Source organism: Gossypium hirsutum, chromosome A13 (genome assembly GCF_007990345.1).
Source record: "Gossypium hirsutum isolate 1008001.06 chromosome A13, Gossypium_hirsutum_v2.1, whole genome shotgun sequence".
NCBI lineage: Eukaryota > Viridiplantae > Streptophyta > Magnoliopsida > Malvales > Malvaceae > Gossypium > Gossypium hirsutum.
The window spans coordinates 65,042,745-65,053,070 of NC_053436.1; the positions used below are offsets into that span (position 1 = coordinate 65,042,745).

The window sequence follows — 10,326 nt, forward strand, 5'->3', positions numbered from 1 at the left end:
CGCGATGTTTGCAAACCAAGGTACCTCGGAGTTAGATATAGCGAAAAATTATTCTTTAGGGAACGAATCATTTATTTCAACGTCATCTAGTTCTCCGGTATTGGATTTATCAAGCTTAGATAGATGATCAGCCACGAGATTTTCAGCTCCTTTCTTATCCTGAATCTCCAAGTCGAATTCCTGCAATAGGAGAATCCATCGAATGAGTCGAGGTTTTGCATCAGTTTTAGTTAAAAGGTAGCGAAGGGCGGAATGGTCAGTGTAAACAACAACTGTAGACAATATGAGAATGATCGAAATTTATCAAATGCAAAAACCACAGCTAGCAACTCTTTTTCCGTAGTAGTATAATTTTCTTGTGCAGCCGTTAAAGTTTTACTGGCGTAATAGATAGGTTGAAAATGCTTGTCTCTTTGCTGTCCCAATACTGCACCTACTGCAAAGTCACTCACATCACACATTAGTTCAAATGGCAAATTCCAATCAGGTGCAATTATGATTGGAGCATTAATTAATTTATCCTTTAAAGTATTAAACGCTTCTAAACATTCCTTATCGATGTTAAAAGGTATATCTTTTTCTAGCAATTTAGTCAAAGGCTTAGCTATTTTAGAAAAATCCTTAATAAATCTTCTATAAAAACCAGCATGTCTTAAAAAGCTTCTAATAGCCTTAACTGAACTAGGAGGTGGTAATTTTTCAATTGTTTCTATTTTAGATTTATCCACCTCAATCCCTTTACTAGAAATTTTATGCCCTAGTACAATACCTTCTTGAACCATGAAGTGACATTTCTCTCAGTTAAACATAAGGTTTGTTTCCTCACATCTTATTAAGACTCGTTTTAAATTTTTAAGGCAGAGATGGAAAGAGTTACCGAATACCGAAAAATCATCCATGAATACTTCCATGATATCTTCCATGAGTTCTTCGAATATGGCTATCATACAGCGCTGAAAAATGGCAAGAACATTACATAATGCAAAAGGCATTCTACGATAAGCGAACGTACCATATGGGCATGTGAATGTCGTCTTTTCTTGATCTTCAGGAGTTATTGGGACTTGGAAGTAACCAGAGAGTCCATCTAGAAAGCAGTAATACATGTGTTTGAATAATCTTTCCAACATTTGGTCAATGAATGGCAAGGGGAAGTGATCTTTTCTTATGGAATCATTCAATTTCCTGTAGTCTATGCAAACTCTCCATCCTGTGACTGTTCTTGTTGGGATTAATTCATTCTTCTCGTTGGTCACAACCGTCATGCGCCCTTCTTGGGGACAACCTGCACTGGACTTACCCAAGATCTGTCAAAAATAAGATAAATAATTCCAGCATCTAAATGTTTAATTACCTCGGCTTTTACAACTTCTTTCATGTTGGGGTTCAGATGTCTTTGAGCTTGCACACACAGTTTGTATTTATCTTCCATCAAAATTTTGTAGGTGCAAAAAGAAGGGCTGATTCCTTTAATGTCAGAAATTTTCCAAGCTATGACCTTTTTATGTTCTTTTAAAACTTGGATTAATTCCTCTTTCTCCTTGGGTTGCAAGTTAGAAGCAATAATAACTGGTAATGTAGAATTATTTCCAAGGAATGTGTATTCTAAGTGGTTTGGTAATTGTTTAAGTTCTAGTTTGGGAGGCTCCTCAATAGAGGATTTTTGCTTAAGTTCATCGTTTATCTTAATGTCATTAGGTTCCTCACCTGTCTCCTCGCCTTGAGCTGGATACGGTTCCGTCATCTCCACTTGTACAATTTCCTGAAAAGAGTCTTGAGTAATATGATCAATAGAGTCAATAAAGTAACATGAATCATCCTGTTCCCTACAGAATCTCATAGCATCATAAATTTTAAAGATAATCTCCTCGTCCCCTACTCTAAGTACCAATTTACCGTCACCCACGTCGATTACAGCTCTAGCAGTGGCTAGAAATGGGCGCCCTAAAATTAAGGGTACTTTCACATCTTCATCCATGTCAAGTACAACAAAATCAACAGGGAATATGAATTTATCTACTTTTACGAGTACGTCTTCTATAATACACTTAGGATATTTAACAGATCTATCGGCTAATTGAATACTCGTCCTAGTAGGTTTAGGTTCCCCAAGACCAAGTTGTTTGAACATTTTATATGGTATCAAATTAATGCTAGCGCCTAAATCAGCTAGTTCTTTTTGAACATTCAGACTACCAATTAAGCAAGGGATAGTAAAACTTCTTGGATCTTTTAGTTTGGTTGGCAGGTTGTTTTGGAGTATGGCTGAGCACTCCTCGTTGAGTCCTACTGTAGATAAGTCTTCGAACTTCCTTTTATTTGTTAGAAGCTCCTTCAAAAATTTTGCGTAGGTAGGCATCTGCGAGATGGCTTCAACAAAAGGTAAGTTGATATGTAATTGCTTAAAAAGTTAAAGAAACTTACTGAATTGTGCATCAATAAGATATTTTTTCAATTTTGCTGGATATAGAACTGGTGGTTTATATTCCTCCGGCACTGGTTTGTCACTATTTTCGGGTTTTTCTTCCCTACTTTTTCTTTCCACGGCTTCTTATGCTAACTTCTTTTCAGATTCTGCTAACACTTTCCCACTCCTTAGTGTAACTGCTTTGACATGCTCTCTTGATTTGGTGTTACTAAGTAAACTTCCTAGTGGTCTTTCCGAGATCAGTTTGGATAGCTATCTTATCTGAGTTTCGAGCCTTTGGATCGATGCTTGTTGATTCTTAGGTGCTATCTCGGTGTTCTGGAAATGAGTTTCTGACACCTATATGAATTTTGAGAGCATCTCTTCAAGGGTTGGCTTCTTTTACTGTTGATAGGATGGTTGTTGGTAGCCCGGAGGATGTTGTGGTCTTTGATTTCCTTGACCGCCCCACGAGAAATTAGGGTGGTTCCTCCAACCTACATTATAAGTGTTACTATATGGATTGTTTTGAGGTCGAGGATTATTACGTATGTAATTTAATTACTCGTTATCCATGTTGTGGGTATAAGGTTGATATTCCGAATTGTTTGTTCCACCTCCACTTGCTTCGTGCTGCATTATTGGGTGAACCTGTGAAGAATTAAGAAAACCATCAATCTTTTTATTTAAGAGTTCTACCTGATTAGAGAGCATAGTGACCTAATCGACACTATAATTCATTGGCTTTGTCCTCATGACTTGCCACTGATAATTATTCAGTGACATCTCCTCTATAAACTCATAGGCATCTGCCGGTGTTTTATTGTTGATGGTTCCGCCAGCAACTGCGTCAACCAGTTACCGAGTCGAAGGATTCAGACCATTGTAGAATGTTTGTACTTGGAGCCAAAGCGGTAACCCATGGTGAAGGTACCTTCTCAGTAAGTCCTTGTATCTCTCCCATACATCATTGAGTGTTTCTAAATCCATCTGCACAAAAGAAGAGATATCATTACGTAATTTAGCCGTTTTAGCAGGCGAAAAGTATTTTAGTAAAAAAATTTTTGTCATTTGTTCCCGAGTAGTAATTAACCCTCGTGGTAATGAGTTCAACCATTGTTTAGCTTTGTTCCTCAACGAAAAGGGAAACAACCGAAAGCAAATGGGATCATCAGAAACGCCATTGATCTTAAAAGTGTCGCAAAACTCTAAGAAATTCACCAAATGAGCATTTGTGTCCTCGTCCTGCAAACCATCAAACTGAACAACATGGTAATGAGTTCAACCACTGTTTAGCTTTGTTCCTCAATGAAAAAGGGAATAACCGAAGACGAATGGCATCATCAGAAACACCATTAATTTTAAATGTATCGCATAGTTGTAAGAAGTTGGCTAAATGAGCGTTGGGATCCTCATCCTACAAACCATCAAACTGAACAAATTGTTGTATCATTTCAAAAGTATTTGCAGCTACAGCTGTCAACTATGCTAGATTCAGTTCCTATTAAAGAAGGTTTAGCAAAATCATACATAGTGCGTGGAGTAGGATTTTGATTAGCCGCAATTGCAGGAGGTAGCTGATTCCCTTGGTTTTCAACCATCTCTTCGATTAGGGGTTGAGTATCGTCTTTTTTCTCATTCCCTGTGTATCTTAAGCTGCGTCTTATTTCTCTTTGATTTCCGCGAACTGTACGATCGACTTCTTCATCAAAAAGTAATGGTCCCGACGGGTTTCTTCTAGTCATAAACTATAAAAACCTGCCAAGAGAAAGAAAAAGTAAATTAATTAATAATAATAAAAATTAAATTAAATTGCAATAAAAATAAATGGCTAAAGTAATAAAAATTGAGCATTCCTAATATTTCAGTTCCCCGGCAATGACGCCAAAAACTTGATCGCGTGATTTCGTGATAAGTTTTAAATATTTATAATTACTCGTTCTTGAATTAACTATTATCGTGATGTAGGCAAGTGTACCTATCGAACAGTAGTAAAGTTTTAGCAAGATTGGATTGTTGAACCCAAAGGAACTAAAAGTACTAGTAATGACTATCTTTTTATTATCTAGCCTAAGAATAAAGAGGTTTTTCTTAACTAACTAATTATCTAAACTAAAAACGCACAGAGAAAAGAATTGGGGAATTGCTTCTGGGAAAATTCGATTGACTTAAAACAATACCTAAGGAAAAATCCACCTAGACTTTACTTGTTATTCTGGCTCCGAATCGGACGATTTATTCATTCAACTTGTTCCGTAGAGATCCCTAAGTTATGTTATTATCCCAATTCAAGACTAATAATGTCTAATCCCTAGATTGAATAACCGAGACTGTAACACCCCGAACCCGAGACCGTCGCCGGAGTCGAACACGAGGTGTTAACAGACTTCAAACCACTTATTAAAATTTTTCTAGACAAGCTGTCAATCTGCATACTAGTCGCTTTAAAAATCATATCTTGAGCTATGGAATTCGAAATCCAGTTCCGTGAATTTTCTCTGAAACTAGACTCATATTCCCATCTATATATTTTTTCTAGAATTTTTGGTCGGGCCAATTAGTACAGTTTATTAGTCAAAGTCTCCCATGTTACTGGGGTCGACTAAGCTGACCTTTGCGTATTACGACCTGGATATCTCCCTGTACAGAGCTTCAATACTGATGCCGATTGTTTCTATAGAAACTACACTCAGAGAGGAATCTAGACATATATGGTATGACTCCTAATTATCTCTGGTTAATTTATAATGAATTTCCAAAGTCGGAGCAGGGAATCCAGAAACCGTTCTGGCCCTGTCCCACGAGAACCTGATTATCTCTTAACATACTGTCCATATGATCTTTTCGTTACTTCTATATGAAAATAGACTCATCGAACTTCGATTACATAATTTATTCATCAATTAATTCCACTCCTACTATTTTTAGTGATTTTTCAATCTCATGTCACTGCTGCTGCCAGCATCTGTTACGAAAGCAACTATGCCCACTTCGTGTTTACTCCTTGATCTAACTAATAATTCATCATGCATATCACAAATTATGATCATGACTAACCATGCCAAAGGCTAATCATTGTCAAACTTCCCCCTACTACACTATTGCCATATCATGAATTTTAACACCAAAATAATCAACCATGACGTATGGCATAAAAAGGTCGAATTATCAAGATTTGCGACCTAACGTATGAATCCAAACCCAACCGAACATTTATGCCATTTTCGCATGGCTAAAAGATTACATACCAAAGTTCAAACACAACATAATAGCCTATACATGCCGAAATGTTCTCCTAAGCCAACTAAGAAGAAAGTACCAAAACTTGCTATCCGGTGTGATGACTTCGATGACGGCCCGACCACGCAAAAAGAGACGAGTCCAAGAAACCTAGTATGGGTGACAAGGAAACACCGAGTGAGTTTATAACTCAGTAAGTCATAAGCAATACACTACCATCCATTAATAACATTATCACAAGAGGAAACAAAATGGAACGAGGCTAGTTACTCCATCCATACCGAACCATACCATAGTTCCTCCGACCTATCGGTTCAATCTCATACCAAATCATGCATTCACATTCCATATACTCATCAATAGAATATTCGAGGCATTTTCATAAATCATTTTATTTTCGTTACAATCATACAACTAAACGGCCTTTCACCCATTCCACGATAAATCTTATGTACGTGACTTCAAGTATATTCGTCACATGGGTTCAAACTTACCAAGCTCAACTCCAAATATAGACATAGCACCTATTAGCCATGAGCTCAAGATACTTACCCGATCCGCTGCCCGTGATCGACTCAATAGTGTCGCACACTTAGTGTCCATAATGATTCAAGAACATATTAAGTCCGCACACTCAGTGCTATATAATCAGCTCGCACACCTAGTGCTACATAATCAAACTCGCACACTTAGTGCTACATAGTCAAACTCGCACACTTAGTGCTACATAATCAAACTCGCACACTTAGTGCTACATAGTCAATTCGCACATTTAGTGCTGCACAATTTAAACCCGCACTCTTAGCGCCAATCTCATGGTCATACTTGTTTATACCCGCACATTTAGTGCCGAGATCAACAACTCAATACATCTCACCTCTTTTCTTTTCATTCAACACTTTCATCATCACATACGTACATGCATATATATATTTATTCATTCCATTCAGCATCATTACATAGACGTTATGACCATTTGAATTAATACCAACTATATGCTTAATGACTTACTTTATGTTGGGTAAAATAATTCCGAGTCGGCTACTCGATGACCTTCGATTTCCCCTTGTTGGACGCCTCTCCTTTAGGTTCTTGAGCTTAAATAATACAAATAAGAGTATTCAATATTTAACCCAATAACATGAATTTATTTATCACATTCGGCAATCACATATCATTAAATTTTCAAACCAAAATGTCATTATATGACCACATATACACATATCCATATACTTAAGCTCAATAATTATAATGTAATATCATGTACCCACTTTAAGTATATTGCCGAATATACTTAATCATACATACACCTAACCAAAACAATTTCCTAAAATCTTTATATCATTTATACACTAAGCCGAATACTCTCACCAAGTTCACCTATATTCTTCAACAATTCCTTCATTGATCAAACACATATTAGGCTAAAGAAATGGCAATTTTAGCAACCTTCGATTTAGTACTTAACTTTTACCACATATCAAATAACTCATTTCCTTACTCATGTGACCACGTATATTCGGTCATGCATACACACATAAAATCAATTTGGAGACTCTATCAATCCAACATACATTCGGCACCTTCATCCACCATTCTACCAAGCATGTAATATTCAAACACAACCAAACTCACATTCGGCCCTAGCTCATAACAAGGTAGCCGATTCTTTTTATAGATCAAACACTCCTCTATCATCATTCACCTAACTTTAACATGAAACAACAAAACTCACCATTTCTCATCCAAATAACATGAACAACAACCATTTCTTGAACACTTTCTCATGACCGATTGCTCATGTTACCAACAAGATTCAAGATTTGAACATGGGCTATTTAGAACTCAAGTCAATTACTAAAACATGCATGCATCTCAAGGACAACATCAAACATACCTTAGTCTAGCAAACCACCATAGCCGATTTTCTCAAGCTTTTCCCCTTCCTTTCTTTCCTCTATTCGGCCAAAGATGTTCAAGAATGAACACTTTTTTTTTTGTTTTCTTTCTTCAATTCACGGCAACAAGGGGGTATGGATGAGACCATATTATTTTTTTTTCATCACCCTTCCTTTCATTATTTAATCACCATGCTCATTATTTTATTTTTCTTAACATACATCACTAGCATAACATGTTGGAGACATGTTTCCACCCATAGCATGGCCGGCCACTATGCTTTAGTTTGGCTAATTTGACATGCAAGGACAACACTTTCCCACTTTAATACTATTTGGTCCTTACTTATTTACCTATCATAATTTTCCAAGTCTTTCAACTAGATCCTTTCAAGCAAAATTCACATTCCTAATATAAAATTAAAACATCAAATTTTTGTACAAGTACTATCACACATATAAGATATGCAAATAAAATTTTAACTAAATTTTATGACTCGGTTTTGTGGTCCCGAAACCACATTCCGACTAGGGTCGAATTAGGGCTGTCACAACTCTCCCCCACTTAAGAAATTTTCGTCCCCGAAAATCTTACCGGTAAATAGGTTTGGGTATCGTTCTTTCATCGAGCTCTCAGTTTCCCAAGTAGCTTCCTCGATCCCGTGTTTGAGCCATAACACCTTCACTAACGGAACCCTTTTGTTTCGCAACTCCTTCACTTCACGAGCTAGGATACGCATCGGTTCTTCTTCATAACTCATATCGGCTTGAATTTCAACCTCTGATGGGCTAATTATGTGCGATGGATCAGATCGATAGCGTCGAAGCATCGAAACATGAAAGACGTCGTGAATCTTTTCAAGCTCAGGGGGCAAAATTAATCGGTATGCAACTGGTCCAACTCGTTCGGATACTTCGTACGGGCCGATGAATCTCGGACTCAATTTGCCCTTACAACCAAATCTAAGCACCTTCTTCCAGGGTGAAACTTTGAGAAATACTTTATCTCCAACCTGATATTCAATGTCTTTTCTTTTCAAATCCGCATACGACTTTTGACGATCCGAAGCGGCTTTCAAACTTTCGCGAATTACTCGGACTTTCTGCTCGGCATCCTTAATCAAATCAACCCCAAAGATTTTACTTTCACTAAGTTCAGTCCAAAATAATGGGGTACGGCACTTGCGACCATATAAAGCCTCGTAAGGTGCCATCTTAATGCTTGATTGAAAGCTATTGTTATAAGCAAATTCAATCAAAGGCAAATATCTTTCCCATGAACCACAGAACTCTAAGACGCAACATCTCAACATATCCTCGAGTATCTGAATTGTTCGTTCAGATTGACCATCGGTTTGGGGGTGAAAAGCAGTGCTAAAATGCAGCTTGGTACCCAAAGCTTCTTGCAATTTCTTCCAAAATCGCGATGTAAATCTTGGGTCTCTATCTGACACAATAGAAATAGGTACTCCATGTAATCTCACAATCTGAGAAACGTACAATTCAGCTAGTTTATCCAATGAAAAATCCGTACGCACGGGGATAAAGTGAGCCGACTTAGTCAGTCGATCGACAACAACCCAAATCGCATCCTTCTTACTTGCTGACAATGGCAGCCCGGACACAAAGTCCATTGTGACTCGATCCCATTTCCACTCGGGTATCATGATCGGCTGAAGTAATCCTGAAGGCACTTGATGTTCTGCTTTCACTTGTTGACATATTAAGCATCTCGAAACAAAGTCAGAGATGTCTCGTTTCATACCATGCCACCAAAACTGACGTTTCAGATCGTTGTACATTTTAGTACTACCCGGGTGGATAGACATTCGGCCACTATGAGCCTCATTCAAAATCATCGAAATAAGTTCCGAATTCCTTGGAACACACAAACGACTTCTAAACCTCAAACAATCATCATCATCCATTCGAAACTCCGATTCCTTGTTCAGAACACACTCAGCCCGTTTTGCAACCAATTCATCATCAACTTTCTGGGCTTCACGAATTTGATGAATCAACAATGGTTTGGCTTTTAATTCAGCTACTAACACATTGTCGGGTAGAACAGACAAGTGCACATTCATCGCTCGTAAAGCAAACAGCGATTTCCGGCTTAAGGCGTCCGCAACCACATTAGCCTTTCCCGGGTGGTAATCAATGACAAGCTCGTAATCTTTCAACAATTCAAGCCAACGTCTTTGTCGCAGATTCAAGTCACGCTGAGTCATCAAATATTTAAGACTTTTGTGATCCGAAAATACATGGCACTTCTCACCAAATAAATAATGTCGCCATATTTTTAAAGCAAATACGATGGCAGCTAGTTCGAGGTCGTGGGTCGAATAATTTCTCTCGTGTGGCTTCAATTGTCTCGACGCATAAGCCACAACTCGACCTTCTTGCATCAACACGCAACCCAACCCAAGTAGGGATGCGTCACTATAAATGACAAACTCTTTGCCTGATTCGGGTTGCACTAAAATTGGAGCTTCAGTCAAATGAGTTTTCAGTTGATCGAAGCCTTTCTGACATTTCTCCGTCCATTCGAACTTAGCATCCTTTTGAAGTCATTGGTGTGGCTATCATCGAGAAACCTTTGACAAATCGTCGGTAATAACCGGCGAGTCCCAAAAAAGCTCCGAACCTCAGTAATATTTCTCGGAGGTTTCCAGTTAAGTATGGCTAAGATTTTGTTTGGGTCAACTCGAATACCCGATGCGGATACCACATGACCCAAGAAGCTAACCTCTCTTAACCAGAACTCACACTTACTGAACT

At 38.0% G+C, this 10,326-nt stretch overlaps 1 non-coding gene across 1 annotated transcript; it reads left to right on the top strand.

The window, feature by feature from the left end:
- Positions 1-3,323: 3,323 nt before the first annotated feature.
- Positions 3,324-3,430, top strand: LOC121212839 (small nucleolar RNA R71). Its single transcript, XR_005908212.1, has one exon. It is a non-coding gene; the product is annotated as a small nucleolar RNA R71 (small nucleolar RNA).
- Positions 3,431-10,326: the final 6,896 nt, after the last annotated feature.